Genomic DNA, 14,307 nt, shown 5'->3' with positions numbered 1-14,307 from the left:
TTTTGCAGGCAAGAGAGAGGGGTATCCTGCCATCCTCCTCTGGGCCACTGAGAAGTCCCCGCAGACCCAAAGCTCTGCCTCAGCCATACATTTTCACTTATTTTGTAATTCATTCCAAGGGCAGGCCGGAAAGTGCCATCCATTTGGGAGTCATGTAAGCCTCTTTGCTTGGCCCCCTTTTGTTCAGACGTTGCTTCCATGAATCAGACCCATGCTGATATGCACGTCTCTCATCTCTCATGCAATCTTATCTTTTACAGAATTAATTAGTTTCTTTTTATAATTAATTAGTTTCTTAATTGACATAATAATTGTACATCTCTGTGGGGTACAGTGTGTTATTTAGGATATTTGTACATTATCTCAGGCATTTATCCTGTCTCTGTAAAGAGAACATGGGGAATGTATGCCTGTTGTCCCAGCTGCTTGGGAAGCTGAGGCAGGAGGACTGCCGTGAGTTTCAGGCCAAGTTGGACTACACAGTGAATTCAAGGCCAGCCTGAATTACATAGTGAGACCTTGTTGCAAAAAAACTGAAAATAATTAGTTAATTAATTAAATTTAATAAAAAACAGAAAGGGTTGGGATATAGCTCAGTGGTAAAGCCCTTGCCCAACATGCTTGATGCCTAATGTTCAAGTTTAATCTCCAACACCACAGAGAGAAAAAGAGAAAGGAGGAGAGAGAGAAAGAGAAGAAAAAGAGAAAGAAAAAGAAAAAGAGAATCAAATCATACAAAATCCCCTTTTTGAGCCGGGCGTGGTGGTACACACTGTAATCCCAGCACTCGAGAGCCTGAGGCAGAAGCACTGCCATGGGTTTGAGGCCAGCCTGGGCTACATAGTGAAACTCTGTCTCAAAAAAAAAAAAAAAAAAAAAATCTCCTTTTCTAGCTCTTTTGACTCATAGAATACAGATGATAGCCACTGGCATGAGGCAGTATGGTGGCTGTTATGGCTCAGATCTAAAATGGCCCCTAAAGCCTCATGTGTTTGGAAGGTGATTAGATTATGGGGCTTATAGCTGATTTGCTCTTAGGAGGTGGGGTCTGACTGGAAGAGGCGGTGACCTGGAGGTGTGCATGTCCCTTCCTCGCTCTTCCCCATGGCTTCCTGGCAGCCATGACATGAGCAGCTCTCCTCTGCCAGACCCTTCCCCCATGTGCTTCTTGCCTCGGAGCCAGCTGGCCATGGCCTGAAAACGTGAGCCAAACTAACCTTCTCCTCCTTTAAGTGATGGGACTCGGGTATTTTGTCCAGTGACTAGGAAATTGACTAAGGCAGTGGCCATCTCAGTTTTGTGATGGAGGCCACCAAGACCTGGGAAGGGAAGGAGAATTTCCCGAGTTCACATGTCTGTAAGAGGGAGAGCCAGGCTTCTTCTGCTCACCCACACTGTATCTCAAACACGACCCCTCTGGTTCAGCCTCCAGTGCCGTCTGGAAGGCAGACAATCTTCATTCAGCCCGGCACAGAGGGCTAGTGACCAAGGAACAGAGCCTCACACTGATATTGCCGCTGGTCTGCCTACAAACCTCCAGACCATTGTCTGGAGACTTTTCTTGCTCTGGACAGCTTTTCTGTCTCCATTTTCAGCTGGCTTCACCCCAGGGGTACCAGGCACTAGGGGGCGATACTTTCCAGGCCATGCCCCCAGGAGAGTTCCACCGCTGTGGGCCCTGCCTCCTCATTTAGTTAGCACCGTCAGTGCCAAGATGGCTGTCGGTACTCAGGATTTTGGAGGCAGAGAAACCACAGGGACCTTTGGAATGATTTCACATCATGCTGCAGGAACGGCCTGTGACATCCATGCAGAGTTAGGGTACTTGGCCCGGTGGGCGACTGGGGCTGGGGTCTACTTTGCCCACCTTGTGAGGACTGTGCACCACCAGGAGAGGTACGGAACACTAACATGCCTGAAAGTCATTGTGCCTTTCTAATGTTAAATGTTAAACCTCGGCATGATAGTGCATATCTGTACTCCTGCACTCTGAGAGGCTGAGGCAGGAGAATCACAAGCTCCAGCCCAGCCTGAACAACTTAGTGACAGCCTGTCTCAAAAATAAAAAGGGGCTAGCTCCATGTGAAGGTCCTAGGTTCAATCCCCAGTACAACAAATGACAACAATCCCCCTCTCCCAAAGGTTAAAGTAACTAGAGATGGGATTTATTTCCGCTTAGCCACATTAAATCAAGGTGCCTGCCTGAGGAGGGGAGAGGGGAGCCCAAATATGTCTCACCTGTGTCCTCAGTTCTGAGGAGGCCTCCTCAGCCCTAATCCCTTCTGGGAGTTTGTGACACTATACTTCTTGCGGCTCCCAAAAAACTCAGGCTACATCCTTCACCGCCCGAACTCCCCGCATGGATCATGTGTTAGTGGTCATACTTTATTCTCTCTCTGTAACATTTCAGAACTTTGATGACTCTTGCTGGTTTTCTCCAAAAATGCACCTCTCGTCTGTCTTTTGCCTTTGTCCTGTCTGTTTCACTCTCACGCTGGGCTCAGCCTTTGCTCGCTCTCATTTGAAGGGGGGTGGGCAGCAGTTCCCTCTGCTGACCAGATAAGCTTATAAAAGGCAAGTCAGAACTTGTCGCTCTTTTGCCTCCATGATTGTCTCAATGGCTGTCCTCCCTTTGCCTGCAGGAAATCCAAACTCTCTCCCTTGGCCTTGAGGCTGTCTGTGGGTCTTGCTGGCCACCTTCCCCACCGAACTCTCAGGCAGCCTGGTGTTCTTCCAGTTCCTGCGCTAGAGTGCTACTTGTCCAGTCCCAGGACGCGGGAGGGAAGCTGAATGCGCAGCTTCCCCTGGAGTCATTGTGAGTTCAGCCCTTCTCGTCTTTCAGCCCCTCCTAGGAGCCTTCCCTGCTCATCTTGGCAGGTCTGTCCCTTTCTCAAGTAACACCATGCTTTTCATTTCCTTCTAATCATTCATTGTCATCAGCCCTAACCCTTACTACCTATGAATGTGACTTTACTTGGAAATAATGTCTTTGCAGAGGTAATTAAGTTAATCGAGATCCTATGGGTTAGGGTGGCCACAAATCCAATAACAAATGTCATGAGAAGAAGGGACTTTAGAGACAGGCAGCCACGGGGGTAGCATCCTGTGAAGGTGGGTGCAGACATGGAGCGATGCACACAGGCCAAGCAATGCCAGGGCTGCCGGCAACCAGAAGCTGGCGTCAGCAAGGGTTCTGCCCCACGGCCTCCAGAGAAGCCAGCCTTGGCAGCACCTTCCCTGTGGACTTCTAGCTCCACTCCCAGATCTCTGAGAGAAGATATTTCTATGGTTTTAAACCACTGAGTTGTGCTAATCTGTTACTAGAAAGTTAATACAGCTGGTAATTATTTTGTTGGTTTAGCGTTTTCTTTTACTTGACGAGAGTTTTACTTCATTAGGTTCTTTTCTTTTCTTTTGAGATAAGGTCTTGGTATGTAGTTCAGGCTGGCCTTGAACTCTATGTAGCCCAGGCTGGCCTTGAACTTGTGGCGATCCTCCTGCCTTGGCTCCCAAGGGCTGGGATTGCAAGCACACACTATTGCACTCATTGTCTTTTGTATGCCCAGTGGTGTGTGTAGCATATACTACATAATAAGTACTAAACAAATATTTTTGGCTCAATCAATTCCCTCCCATCCAGTCAGCCAAAGGGTTTATCAACTTTAGCATTATGTCCCTCACTGTCTGCTGCCATTGTTTCAACTTCTGCTTATCATCTCCCACTGGGTTACTTTTAATTTTTAAAAGTTTTATTTTTTGTGGTGCTTGGGGTGGAACCCAGAGCCTTATACATGGTCGGCAAGCACCCTACCATGGAACTACGCCTGCAAGGTCTTACTATAAAGTTCAGGCTCACGTTGGACTCACAGTGTAGCTCAGGCTGGCCTCGAACTCACAGTGATTCTCCTGCCTCAGCCTCCCAAGTGCTGGGATTATAGGCGTGTGCCACCATGTCTGGCCAAGACATCAATTTTGAAAGCATGAGTTTGCATATCATTATTATATGCATGAAGAAAATACATTAAGTAGAAGACTTAATGTAGGCTCACATTCATATTAAAATTATGCCATGTGCACTAGAGATGTAATTTTAAATATGGAAATAAAGGAATTCATTTAAATCATAGCTCTGAATTGATGTTCTCCATTTCTGAAATCGTCCTAATCAGAAAATTTCAAAGAATGTTTAAAATGCACGGTTACATATTTCAGAGCAATTCCAAAATTTAATGTGTGCAAATTATTCATACATTCATAATTTTATTATAGCACATCAGATTTGGTGAATCAAGTACAGGGTAAAGAGAATATCTATTAGCTGTTAAAAAGTGAATTTAAATGTTGTAACTACCTTCCTGTTGACTCAGGGCTCTCACTGAAGCCCTTGCTATTAATACAGTTGGCAGTTCTTGTTGATTTGAAAGGGTAAGTTGATGGGAACTCATCTCCTTAAAAAAATTTCTTTAACAAGATCAGGCTTTCTGCTGGGAGTGTAGCTCAGTGGCACAGTGCCTGCCTGGCAAGGGTGAGGTCCTGAGTTCCATTCCTGGTACCAAAAGAAAAAAAAAGATCAGGCTTTCTGTAGCACTGAATGGAACTATGCACTGCTTTTCTGAAGCTGCTTTTGTTTGATTTAGAAAGTTTTAAAAATAGGCTCAGCAAGGAAAGGAATAAGTGATTGAAAACAGAAGTAGAAATATGCCTTTGATAGTACAACCTTTCAAGGGAATGCCCTGTGAGATGAGCATGGTGTGAATTTTATTTTTATTTTATTTTATTTTTATTTTATGTTATTTTAGAGATAGGGTCTTACTACATAGTTCAGGCTGGCCTTGAACTCTCTGTGTAGCCCAGGATGATCCTCCGGCCTCAGCCTCTTGAGTGCTAGGATTACAGGTATATGCCACATCACCCAGCTTGTGAATTACTATTTTTTTTTTGTATTTTTTTTTGTATTTTAAAGAATAAAAGAAGGATAACATAATAATAGGGGGGACTTAGCAAATTACAGACAAAATGGTAGGAAATTATCAATGGTTATCGTTTTACATATTATTATCTACAAAATAGTTTCTCAGGAAAACAAATAGACAAATAATAACTATTTATTAAAACTAGAAAAAAATCTGCAAAAGTTAATAAGAGAAACAGAGAGGCTTTGGGCCCCAGCGCTGCAGCCTTGTGGGGCAGACCAGAGGCGCTAGCACGGCTGTATATAAATGTGTCCCCTGAGTTCATGTGTTGGAAGATTAATTTCCAGTGTGTGGGTGTCAGTGCCGACGTGTGGGATATGTGAGAGGACAGGAGGGCTCTACCTTCACCACCAGATGAATGCTGTTGTCACAGGAGTGCGTCCCCTGAATTTGGCCACCCCTCCCTCTCTCTCTTCCTTCCTCCCTCCTCCCTCTTTCTCTTGTTCTTCCACTTTCTGCCCTGGGATGAAGCAGCGAGACAGTCCTTGCGGGATGCTGTGCCCCTGACATTAGAGAAATGCAAATCAAAACAACAGAGATTCCATCTTACTCCAGAAATAAGGGCTGCATCAAGAACTCAAATAAGAACAAACGCCAGAGAGGTTATGGAGGAAAAGAATCTGCTGACATTGTTGGTGGGAATGTAAACTAGTGCAACTACTATGGAAATTAATATGGAGATTCCTGAGAAAGCAAAATAGATTCCACTGGACTCAGCTCTACCTTTTCTGGGTATCTTCCTGAATATCCATGTTTATAGCAGCACAACTTGCAATAGTAATAGCTAAATCTTGGAAGATATATGCATATATGTCTCAACGGATAAATGGATAAAGAAAATGTGGTATTTATACACAATGGAGTACTAGTCTGCCATAAAGAAAAATGAATTTGAGTTATTTGTAAGAATATGGATATACCAGAGCTGGGCATGGTGGCACATGCCTGTAATCCCAGCACTCGGGAGGCTGAGGCAGGAGGATTGTTGTGAGTTCAAGAGCAGCCTGGGCTACAAAGTGAGCTCAAGGCCAGCCTGAACTGCACAGTGAGACCCTGTCTCAAAAAGACCAAAAAAAAAAAAAAAAAAAAAAAGCATACACCTTGAGACCATAACACTAAATGAAATAAATCGGACACAGAAGGTTAGGTATCATACAGTTTCTCTTATATGAGGAACCTAAAATATAAGTAAGTTGAAGAGCAAAATAAAAGATAGATGATGGGAGACAGGGAGATAGGCTATGTGGCGATGGGAAGGGGACCTGGAGATGGGAGAGAGAAGGGGGTACGGAGGGGAGGTGGAAGTAAAAAGGATCAAGATGTGATAGTTACATGCTCTAGTTTTCCATATGAATGTATTTATGTATTATAAACATACATTAATAAAAAAATGTTACCCCCTCCCCAATCTTGGATTTCCTGGCCTCCAGAACCATGAGAAATAAATGTCCATTACAAATTACTTAGTTTTTGGTACTTTGTTGTAGCTGCAGGAAATGGACTAAGGCAGGTAGCTACCTCTTCAAGCAGTACACTGTCTCATCTCTCCTTCCTCTTCATGTGAAGCAGTTGTGTTAAAGTCAAGTGTGTCAAAGAAAATATATGCTTTTATGTTGAGCGTGGTGACACATGCCTATAATTCCAGCATCTGGGAGGCTGAGGCAGGAGAATCACTCTGAGTTTGAGCCCTGCCTGGACTACATAGTGAGTTCAGGGCCAGCCTGGACTACATATTGAGATCCTGTCTCAAAAAACACACGTACAAAAAGGGCCAGGGATGTAGCTCAGCATCATAGCACCTGCCTGACAAATGCAAGGCCCTGAGTTCAATTCTCAGTACCGAAAAAGAAAAGAAGAGCTAAGCTTTTAACATTTTAAATGATTCTAGACATTTTTGTGTGCATTTCAGGTGGTATATGTATTTCTATGCAATTAATTTGAAAGAGTTGGGTTTTTGAGGCTTATAAAATAGTCTACAAACTCTATAGAAACCTCCACAAATAATGAAAAGGGGAAAATGGTAAAAAATACTTTCTCCAAACAGAGAATATTTACCTAGCTAAAAAGTAATATGACTTTATGTTGTCTTTCCATGAGATTGGTTTTCACATATAGAATCTCTCTTTATTTTTGCACATATACTGGTACCTTGGTTCATGCACAGTTCTGTTTGTACACGGTTTGGTTCCAAAATGGAAGCGTTTGGCAAAATTTTGTTTTTTATTTGCAAATTCTGCATTGGGTGACAAACACAAACGTGGCTATCTTTCCCAGACAAACACAAAAATGGCCATTTTTTCCAAAATCATAGCACAAATTAAGTTCATGAACCTATATACCACTGTCTCTTTCACCTGTTCACATGATACTACATGACAGCTGTAATTACAAATGCCGATGCTGGAAAGAGTTTTTGGGATACCACAGTGATGGAATAAACGTGCGACTCAATAAATGGCTCACCTAATGTAGGAGCTCCTTAGCCACACACATTTTTTTCCTTCTTGGTTCTGGAGATTTGAGCTTGGGGCCTTTGGACTGAGTTACATCTTTAGCTCTTTTTAAAAAATTTATGAGTCCTCCACGAGTTGTTAAGTTGCCCAGGATGCGCTTGAACTTGCAGTCCTCCTGTCTCAGCCTCCCAGAGTGCTGAGATCACAGGTATGTGGCATTATACCTTGCTTCTTTGCAAATCTTTGCTGTGAGCACCAGTCAGCATATTCTTGACTGATGGGGTGAGTGTTCAGGAAGCCAGCTAGTTGGCTAATTGCAGATCATGGAAGAAAATTTACATTGTATTAAATAGTATGCATTTACTGTCACTTGCTTAAACATAGATATTTCACCAAGATATTCTAAGCTCCCATAATGCAAAGTTTTCTGGTTATTGCCTGTCAATAGGGCAAAACAGGCTGGACATGGTGCCATACACCTGTACTCTTAGCACTGGGGAGGCTGAGGCAGCAGGATCACTGTGAGTTCAAGGCCAGTCTGGGCTACAAAGTGAGTTTTTGTATTTATTTATTTATTGGTGCTGAGAATTGAGCTCAGGACCTTTCACTTGCCAGGTAGGCACTTGTGCTGCTGAGCTATATCCCTGGCCCTACAAAGTAAGTTTAAGGCCAGCCTGAACTGCATAGTGAAACTCTGTCTCAAAAAGAATGAATAAATGAACAAATAAATAAATAAATAAATAAGACAAAACAAGTAATGAAAGGGGAAAGGCAGGCAGCTGCTGGTGCTATCTTGTTCAGAGGTTTCCTCCACTCCAAGGCTTGCCACACCACGCCTGAAGCCAGCTCTGATACCAGCAGAGCCAATTGGTGACACCTTGTGGATGGAGCTGAGCCTCACAGTGGACTCCAGAAGTGTCTCAGTTGTACTGTGAGGACTCTTCAGATGTAAAGGACAGAAAACAAACTTACCTTATGTAAAGAAATAGGAATTCATTGGCTCATGTATCTATCCCATATTTACTAACCTGAGGCACTGCTGCCACCAGGAGTGCAAAAGAGTTAATATTTTTATTAACCTTATCCCTTCCCCAAGACCCTGAGCGTCACTAAATAGGGTGAATCACTCACTGGCTGGCAAAACATCCTGATTAATCATTTTAGCCTGGGGGATGTATATCACAGTCTTTCCTAAAACAGCTTCCTTGGTGTTTCTGTGAAAAAGAGCCCACCGTTACATACATTTGGAAATACTGGGGTCCACAGTATCCTCTGTTACAGATTTGGAGCTCAGAAGATGACTCTCCAAAGTCTATGATGTTTCGGCATTCTGATGACTGAGAACTGAAGGAAACTTGAAGGCCTCAGAAGCAGCCTCAGAAGCGAAGTTCTCTCTGACCTTCTCCCCACTTCCAGTCTCTTGCCTGTCTTTTTCTCCACCCCCGAGCAATTTATAGAAACCAGAATTCTTCTTCCCCAAGATGTGTCACAGAAACTAGAAATAGTACTCTGACCTTTCCACTTTTCTGTGTATGAGCTGAACATAAACAATAAGACCCTGACTCCAGCAAGGTTCTGCCTTATGCCCAGGAGGAAGGGAGGAAAGCCACACAAGACCAAAATGAATCTGAGTGGAGAGGCTCATGCATATAAGCCTGTTTTCTGTTACTATAATGAAAACCCCTGATACTGAGTACTTCAGAAAGGAAAGAGGTTTGTTGAGCTCACAGTTCTGCAAGCTAAATAGCACGGTGGACCTGGGGGTGTGGCTCAGTGGGAGAGTCCTTGCCTCACGTTCACAAAGCCCTTGGTTTCCCCCCAGCACCACCAATACAAAAAACAAACCAAACAAAAACACCAAAATAACATGGTGCTAGTTAAATATAACATGGTGCTGGTTAAATAACCATATAACATGGTGCTGGTTAAATAACCCTCCCTCTGATGAGGGTCCCTTTGGCTGTGTCATCTCCTGGTAGATGACATCACAACAGCCATGTCCTTGCCAGAGGGAGAGATGGGATGGTGAGACAGGAAAGCAGAGCGTGGGGAGAGACCGTTCTTGCAACCTTCCATTAGGGCTCTACTCTTAACTCTGAAAGATCCCACCTCCACCCTTTTCTTTTTTCTTTTTATGGCACTGGGACCTTTGCAATGAGCTATATCCCCAACCCTTTTTTAAAATTTTATTTTGAGATGAAAGTCTTGCTAAGTTGCCCAGGCCAGGCTCGAACTTGTGATCCGCCCACCTTAGCCTCCTAGAGTGCAGGAATTACAGGCATGCACTGTCATTCCTGGTTAAAAGCACTGCCCATCACTACCCTGGAGGCCAAGCTTCCAGCATGTGAACCTTTGAGGGACAACTTTAAGCCATATCCAAACAATGGCCTGGTGATTGATTCATAACTATGACTATGCTAAGACCACTGAACTATATCCTTTAAAAGAATGATCTTTATGGGCCAGGGATGTAGCTCCGTGCTGCAGTGCCTGCCTGGCAAGAGCGAGGTCCTGAGTTCAATTACCAGTACCAAAAAAGAAAATAATTTAAAAAAAGACTACAAAAAAGCCCCTAAAAAAAGAATGATCTTTATGATATGTAAATTATACTTTAATAAAACATAGGAAGTCCTTGCTGAGTGCTGGGTTCTGAGTTATGGTGTACACTAGGGCAAACCTAAGCACTGTCAGTGACTAAATACATCTTCGCTCTGGGTGGACCCCTCCCCAGCCTGCATTTCTACTGTCTTCAGCATTATCTCCTTTAATCTTCACAGCAACTCATGCAATAGGCAATCTTATTGTTGTTTCTCTTTTATAGAGGAAGTAACCAAAGCTGAGATAAGTTGAAGAAATCTGACCATACCCACATGACTGTAAAGAGCTTTTCTGGGAACCCAAGTCACGCTCCAACCCTGTGATGTGGTTACTCTGTGTAAGAACATTTTGGAGTTGCTTTGGCATCTCTATGAGAGCAACGGAAAAGGAAGTGTGTGTCTGAAAATGAAGCACTGTGACGGCAGTGCTGCATTCTCTGCCCCACAAAGAGCGACAGTCACCTTCAGTCGTGGCAGAAATTTGCTTTGTACATTTAATCAGTCAGAGACGTGAGTTCTGGGGCTTTCTGTCCCCAGACAGGACACGTCATAAAGATGACTGTGGTAAAAATTTTTACCACAGTGTATTGAGAAACCAAAAGTGTAACTAAGGACCAAAATGGATGACAGATATTGGGGGATAGGAAGAAAATGTTCAAATGGGAAGGGGAACAAGGGAGGGGAGAGGAGAAATGGAAGGAAAGGAAAAGGAAAAAGACAAGAAAATAGCTGGGAAAAATAGAGACAAAGCTTTTGTAAATAAAGAGGTGAAGAAGGGTTGAAGGGAGGGGAGGGGGATGGGGGAAAAAAAGAAGAATCAAGATATAGTATATACAAGTACAAATTCCCTATGATGAATGTGATCTTTATGTATGTCAAAAGTGTACCAATAAAATTAATTTTTAAAATTTACACACATTTAAGAAAAGGGCAAGGGCTGGGGATATAGCTCAGTGGCATAGCGCCTCCCTGGCAAGCACAAGGTCCTGAGTTTGATTCCTGGTACAAAAAAAGAAAGAAAGAAAGAAAGAAAGAAAGAAAGAAAGAAAGAAAGAAAGAAAGAAAGAAAGAAAGAAAGAAAAAGAAAAAAGGGCAGTGCTTGTCATATCAGAAATCATCCCACTGTCTGGGGCTATGGGTTTTTCCTGGAAGTGAATTCCCTTACTCTGTGCTGTGCCTAAATTTCCCTCATAAAGAGAGCAAAGTGTGTGTGGGGGAAATTGTAAAAATAGCTTGCATCAGATGTTTGAATAATTTCATGACAGGATGGGAGAGTATATAGTCTCACTCTGCAAATCAATTCCTGCGATCACAGATGTGTATGTTTCAAAGTTACTTATATCTTAGGAGAGTATTTCCCCCAAAGTACTGCAGAGAACGTAAAAGCTGTTAAACTTGGCATCCTGACAAGAGAGAGAAACAACCAGCTGAGTTTCTGCCTGTAGCTCCCTGCCAGGCCTGGACACTGAAAGGGGTTGGTGCAGGCCACTCCTCTGAGACACAGAGCCCTTCTGATGGGCAACTTTGGCTTAGAACTTGCCATCAGACCGGACAGGCCCCTCTTGGAACTGTGCTGCAGTCTATGTCTTTCTCTTTTTTCTTTTTCTTTTCTTTCTTTTCTTTTCTTTTTTTCTTTTTTCTTTTCTTTTCTTTTCTTTTCTTTTTTTTTTCTTTTCTTTTCTTTTCATTCTTTTCCCCCACTCCCTTACTGGTGTTAGACCTGCACTGAGCTCTGAATGCTCTTCTCCCTCATGACTTCTTCCTTGCTCCCTCCCTAGGTATTCTGCAGGAGAAAGCCATTGCATTTAACTCCATCTTTGTGATTGCTTCTCGGGGATCCCAACTAACACCTAACACTGAGTTCCTTGCCCCGCTACCTTCATTTCTTTACAGTTTCAATGTTGGTACTGTGTTTTTTCTTGAACAGTATTTCACAGTTGTATTCTTCCCCTTCTTCCTTCCTTCCTTCCTTCCTCCCTCCCCACCGCCTTTCTGTACTTGGAATGAACCTTTCCACGGAGTTATATCCCAGCTCTATGTTTATTTTTTATTTTGAGACAGGGTCTCATTAAATCACTAAGTTGCCCAGGCTAGACTTGAACTTGTGGTCGTCCTGCCTCAGCCTCCCAGAGTGCTGGGATTGCAGGTGTGTAGCATCTCACCTGGCTGTATGTTTTTTTATTTTATTATTCTAATTTCTTTTGCTCCTCCCACTCCCACACCCAGACTCTGAACTCCATTATGACTGGAACCACACCTAAAATGAACTTGCTACTGTGCTGTGGTGCCTGGCACAGTGTCTAGCAGATAACAGACATGGATCAGTACTCACTGGACGGAGTCAGGCACGGTGGCGCACACCTGCAATCCCAGCACTCAGGAGGGTGAGGCAGGAGGATTGCCCATGAACTCAAGGTCAGGCTGGGCTACAGCATGAGATCCTGCTTCAAAAAGACAAAAAGAAAAAAAAAAAAATCTTCCTGGATTTTTCTCTGCCTCCCTATCATCCCATGATGCAGACCCTACTCTCAGCACCCTGTCTTTTGGTGGTCAGTGTGTAAAGTGGAGACAAAAGTGTCCCAGGGAGACATCAGTGACTTTAAAAAAAGGAATCAAATTCCCTGATATGGCATACCTTGCAATTGCAAACAATTGGGACACTCTGGAAATCAAAGTGAAGCCACTCTGGAAAATTCTAAAGAGCTGACAAGATGTGGCATTTCTGATGGGGCTGAGAGAAGGAGTTCAGAAGAGCTGATCTTCAAAGGAAATCGTCATGGAAAACTAGTAGAGTCTTGAGAATTGGCCACAAATCAAATTAGCCTTTTCATGTCCACCAGCAAACAAGCTTTCTGAGGGACATTCAGAGATCTGAGGAGGAGGGAGGAAGGAGCTCTTTTTGAGATGTAAGACTTGCCCAGCTGGGCTTCTAGCTCCCTCCCTCCTTATATCCTGGCTCTGAGCTGTTTTCATCCCTTCCTGCTCACCTAAGCAAGGGTGCTCCCTTGAAATTCTGTTTTAAGTGGAGGAAGAAACAAACCCCTGTGGAATTCATGTGTACACTGGAGGGCCAAGGTTTCTGGCTTGGCATTTGCTGTACCTTTCTATTCTTGTTAGCTTTGGATTCTTCTGAGGCTGCTTTCATTTTGGACTGCAATATACCAGAGGCTTGTTTGGTAATGTTTAGTTATTGTAAAGACATTTTTAGTGGAAGTGAAAAGGTAGCGATGCATGGCAGTTGATACAATGGCTTTAAACTCTGTATTGGGAAAATTGAAGTTCTGTGAGGTAACAAGCACCACCCAAATCTTGAGGATTAATTTTTTATTTATGCAACAGGAGTCTCAGTTTGCTTGGGCTGTTGTAACTAAATACCCAGACTGGGGAGCTCAGAGAAAAGCAAGTTATTTCTTGTAGTTCTGGAGGCTGAAGTCCAGGATCAAGGTGTCAGCAGGTTTGGTGTGTGCTAATGGTCTTATTTATAGGAAACTGCCTTATTTTTTTCTGTTTCCATGGCCTTTTTTTGTACATGCTCCTGGAAGGAAGGGAAGAGTGAAGAGAGGAAGTGGGGAGAGAAGAGGGGAAGGAGGAGAAGAGGGGAGAGAGAGAGAGAGAGAGGGAGAGAGAGAGAGAGAGAGAATGTTCCTCTTCTATAAGGACACAATACTATCATGAAGGCCTCTTCTCACCGTTTCACCCCACAAAGCCCCATGTCCCACCATCACACTAGGGTTGGGGCTTCAACATACGGTTTTTGGAGGACACAAATATTCAGTCCCAAACAGTGCCAGCTGGGGCAGTGTTACTCATTATCTTCCTGGTAGAACCCTGGGCCCTGGAGTAGTCCCTAAGTGGAGCTCTGCCAGTCACCATAGCTGACAGGAGGGGAACGTGGCTCTGAAAGCTTCTACCTTCCAGCAACATGGCTCCTCTGCCCAGATTTCCTTGATCAAAATCAAGTTCTCATCCACATGTGACTTCAAGGGGTGTGTGAAATGTACAATCCTGTCTGGAGCTCAGAAGGAGGAGAAAATTGTATTACTAGGAACTGCTCTGACAGTTGCCATAGAGCCACTCCATCTAGATGTTGCTTTGAAGGTATTTTTAAAGAAGTGATTAACATTTAAATCAGCATACTCTGAACAAAGTCCTTTTTTGGCTAGCCCTACCTTGCAACCTTACACAAATCCAGATTCTGAGACACACAGCTTTCCAAGTGACGAAGCTGATATAACATAGAGGTTTTTTAAGAAGTCTAAGAAGGCCGGGGATATAGCTCAGTGG

The 14,307-nt window shown here is 43.5% G+C and overlaps 1 protein-coding gene across 1 annotated transcript in view; it reads left to right on the top strand.

The window, feature by feature from the left end:
• The first annotated feature begins 2,682 nt into the window (after positions 1 to 2,682).
• The window catches only part of Tnfrsf17 (tumor necrosis factor receptor superfamily, member 17), a 24,760-nt gene continuing 13,135 nt past the window's right edge, over positions 2,683 to 14,307 (top strand). The window contains exon 1 of the mRNA XM_005391151.2: positions 2,683 to 2,815. The gene's annotated coding sequence lies outside the window, so the exon portion shown is untranslated. The remainder of the gene's footprint in view (positions 2,816 to 14,307) is intronic.

This window comes from Chinchilla lanigera, unplaced genomic scaffold, assembly GCF_000276665.1.
Source record: "Chinchilla lanigera isolate Chin_1 unplaced genomic scaffold, ChiLan1.0 scaffold00041, whole genome shotgun sequence".
Classification (NCBI taxonomy): Eukaryota; Metazoa; Chordata; class Mammalia; order Rodentia; family Chinchillidae; genus Chinchilla; species Chinchilla lanigera.
Note: the sequence above shows the minus strand (reverse complement) of the source record. Positions and strands in the feature narration are given on the sequence as shown.